The sequence below is a fragment of the Myotis brandtii genome, unplaced genomic scaffold (assembly GCF_000412655.1).
Source record: "Myotis brandtii unplaced genomic scaffold, ASM41265v1 scaffold151, whole genome shotgun sequence".
Classification (NCBI taxonomy): Eukaryota; Metazoa; Chordata; class Mammalia; order Chiroptera; family Vespertilionidae; genus Myotis; species Myotis brandtii.
The window spans coordinates 1312121-1316456 of record NW_005355461.1 but is presented as its reverse complement, the minus strand read 5'-3'; positions in this window follow the sequence as shown (position 1 = coordinate 1316456).

Sequence of the window (4336 nt, the reverse complement as noted above, 5' to 3'; positions counted from 1 at the left end):
CTTTTTGGTGCCAAAACGATGCTCCAACCAACAGATTCACCTGGCCCGGACAATATTTTATGTTCTTAAACTTTCAGCATTTCCTCCTTACTCTGTGATGACACTATGTTTGTTGCAAAGGGAAAATGCTGTAGATTCATACATTTGAACAGAAATATTTCTAGGTGCCATGACACGATACATCTTTTTTCTGGTGGGTTATTTTTGTTTGTTTATGTTATTTGGTTAATTTTACCTTACCATTCACAGATTTTGTTAACAGTGCAAAATTGTATTTACTTAATCTAGATTTTGTTTTAAAAATGTCAGATGTTAGCTTCTTCATATGTGATCAGTTATTCTTAGAAGTCTTGCAGGTGTAATGGATTTTCAATAGCAAAAGAGTACATGAAAAAAATTTGGAGTTACAGTCTATTTTCACAGCATTCTCAATTTTTTCTTTAAGTTTTATTAAGTACATGAGAAGTTTATTTTTCACTACAGCCAAGTGAATTTATGAATATGTACTTGTCTTTTATATGAATGTGATATCCTGCTTTCATTTCATCACAGGTTACTGAAATTTAACCAATTAAGACATTCTCTGTGTTATTTCCAAAGTCAACTTTGTTTATCAAAATCTCACCAGAGAGTGAGAAAAATAATAATTGTGATATAAAAGTATTGTGCAATATTCTTCTTTGAGTTGGAATATAATATTATACAATTAAAATCATTTAAAATGAGTATTCTACCATATTTTAAATTATTTGCTTTAAAATAGTTTTCACTTTTGCATTTCATATTTTGTTAAAAATTTGGTATTTTTCACTGTGAATAAGAAGCAGTACAGCGGACCAGCTGAAATCAGAGTGTTTTTCCTCTGAGTTACATTATAGTTTGATTCTTTAACAAGATAAAAACTGCAAGACACCAAGAGATGGAAACTGGCTATGGGTTCCCTTCACCCTTTTATCCTCAACAAAGGCATTGTCAATAAACATTTAAATAATATTTTACCACTTCCTAAAAATAGATTACTTAGTAGAGCAAACACTCCTGAGGTTTTGTCAGCAGCCCACAGCTGTTGGGTAAGGGTTTCAGCAAAGTGGGATGAGGGTGATGGTGGGGTTGTGCTCTGACCTCTTTTATCAGCCAGAGACGGTGGTCCATAGCCATAGCCAATCCAACTGATTTTTGCCTTCTTTGGGACAAAGGAATAGGTTTCTCCTGTTTATTATTTAAATATATACATATCAGAAAAGCAGGCACGAAAGATGTCAAAGTAATGCTTTCCAAAGGAAAGTGCAGATGTTAGAGATCTTGCCCACAGAACAGCTCTGTGGCCTCGATCCTTGGAGGAGTGGAGCCCTTCTGTGCGCATGGTTTAAAAACACTGGCCAAAATTAAATATAAATAACAGCACTGGCCAAAAGTCATTGTTTATTTCATGACTTCCTAGGAGCATGGTGTCTCAAGCTTTCCACCAGATTTGTTCAAATGGATTTGTCCCCTTTGAGCCTTGGGCTAGTAGAGTCACCTTTAACGAGCAACAGATTTTTCCTTAGGGTAGAAACTGCAGTTGCTTCCCTGAGCCCCATGCTTGTTGGCAATAGGCAACATTGCACCATACTTTTTTTTTTTTTGACTGTCCTTAAAATCTTGTGAAATTTGTATTTAAACATCCCATGGAACCTATGAAGGATTTCAAATAGTAAGGCCTCCCTTCAATAGGGCCACCCTCAGTGACTGCATGGTTCCACAGATGATGAATGGTTGGAACCCAGTTCCCTGGAGTTCACAGATGAATTTTTAAAAAGATGTTAGTTAAGTCCTCCTTTAGTTTCTCCTGGCATTATTCCCAGCATTTTCTTCAGAGCTAAGCACCTCTAATGAGAAAATCTTTTTCTGTTTCTCTTCAGGAGTCCATTTATCCCATTCTGCCCTATATTGACTGGCCTTGGTGTACAAACTATCTCCCCAGTTCATTCTTTGTCTTCCTCTTCCTCTTCCTCTTCTTCTTCTTCTTCCTCTTCTTCTTCTTCTTCTTCTTCTTCTTCTTCTTCTTCTTCTTCTTCTTCTTCTTCTTCATCCTCACAGGAGGATGTTTTTTCATTGATTTTTTTTTTCCAGAGCGTGGAAGGGAGGGAGGGAGAGAGAGAGAGAGAGAGAGAGAGAGAAGCGATGTGTGTGGTGTGTGTGTGTGTGTGTGTGAGAGAGAGAGAGAGAGAGAGAGAGAGAGAGAGAGAAAATGAGAGAGAGATTGATTGATTGCCTCCCACCTGTGCCCCAACTGGGACTGGGGATCGAACCTGCAACTCAGGTATGTGCCCTTGAACAGGAATCCAACCCTCAATGCTTTGGTGCAAGGGCTGACACTCTAAACCACTGAGCCACACCACCAGGGCTGAATGTAAGCTTCTTAAATGGAGGACTTGCGTATTCCTTATAGTGAATACAAGGTCCTGGATAAATGCTTGCAAAAGGCAATATGATTCCTTCTAGAGACGGGCCTTTTCCTACTCTTCTTCCAGCTGTCCTATCCCTTGCCCCTATTCTTCACAGACCTTTCCCATGACCATACTCACATTCTCGTTTTTGCTCTTTCTGGCTCCTAGTGCACATTTCTTTCTCCTCCTTGAGAACAAGACATATATTTAGTCAAAATGGCAGGGTGTTTTGTAGACACCTGATTATTGACTCCTAACCCCAAAGGATTGCTCCTTCAGGAGTAGTACCTCAACCAGGTATTTTGTACTAGATCTTCTTCACTACAAATTGTTCTGGCTGCTTATTCTTCCCTTGCAGAAACCTCAGTGCCCCCTGAAAGGTTCAGATGCAAGGTATCTAGATTAAACAAAAAAATGACTCTCAATAACCACTGATTCTAAGAGAAGATATGCTCTCTGCAAAGACAAAGGGCCCTTATCTTATCTAATCAGAGTACCAGATGGCTATGCTATCTTAATAAGAAAAGTGTGTTCAGCCCTGACTGGTTTGGCTCAGTGGATAGAGCGTCGGCCTGCAGACTCAGGGGGCGCGGGTTCGATTCCGGTCAAGGGCATGTGCCTTGGTTGCGGGCACATCTCCAGTAGGGGGTGTGCAGGAGGCAGCTGATCGATGTTTCTCTCTCATCAATGTTTCTGACTCTATCCCTCTCCCTTCCACTCTGTTAAAAAAAAATCAATAAAATATATTTTTTTAAAAAAAGTGTGTTCAGTCTTTTTCAATTCACAAAGAGATCAAGCACTGGTTCCCACATGGAGCATTGGTGTACATAAGCAGTAGGACAAATAGACTATATAAGCTATCAAACTGAATATCTATCTCCCAGAAGTGGTGAGTATCAGAGATCTCTGTTTCCAGGACAGCTGCTGAGATCTTGCTTGAGAAAACAAATATGATCAGCCAGGGTATAGAATTTTGCAAATCATATATATATGGCCAGTAGCTATGACGTGCAATGACCACCAGGGGGCCGATGCTCAATGCAAGAGTGGAAAACATAGGCATGGAAACATGGAACAGACTGATGAATCTCAGAGGGAAGGGGGGAGGAGGAAAAGGTGGGAAGAGATTAAGCAAAGATCTTACATACATACTAGAGACCTGGTGCACAGATTTGTGCACTGGTGGGGTCACTCAGCCTGGCCTGCACCCTCTCACAATCCGGGACCCCTCGGGGGATGTCAGAGAGCTGGTGGTCCAATCCCCACAGGCCAGGCCAAGGGATCCCACCGGTGCATGAATCAGTGCACTGGGCCTCTAGTTAATAATAAGTGTCATATAAGATTCTACTTTTTCTATGTCCCTTTTTGATCATATTCTCTCCTGGGTAGAGAACCACAATATCACTCAGACCTTAGGACTTACTTCCACAGTTTAATTTTTGACATCATAAAGAAGATATGGTACCTGCTCAAACCTCCCATAATCCCTTGTGCACACATCTTATAAAGCACTTATATCACTACTAGAGGCATGGTGCACAAAAATTTGTGCACTCAGGGGCAGGGGGAGGTTCCTCAGCCGGCCTATGCCCTCTGCAGTCTGGGGACCCCTTGGAGGATGTCCTCCTGCTGGCTTAGGCCTGCTCCCTGGGGGATCGGGCCCAAGCTGGCAGTCAGACATCCCTCTGGCAGCCCGGCAGCCCTCGGGGGATGTCCACTTGCCAGCAGGGAGCAGACCTAAGCTGCAGTCGGACATCCTTAGTGTTGCTGAGGAGGCAGGAGAAGCTCCCGCCACCACCGCTGTGCTGGCAGCCATCAGCCTGGCTTGTGGCTGAGCAGAGCTCCCCCTGTGGGAGCGCACTGACCACCAGGGGGCAGCTCCTGCATTGAGCATCTGCCCCCTGGTG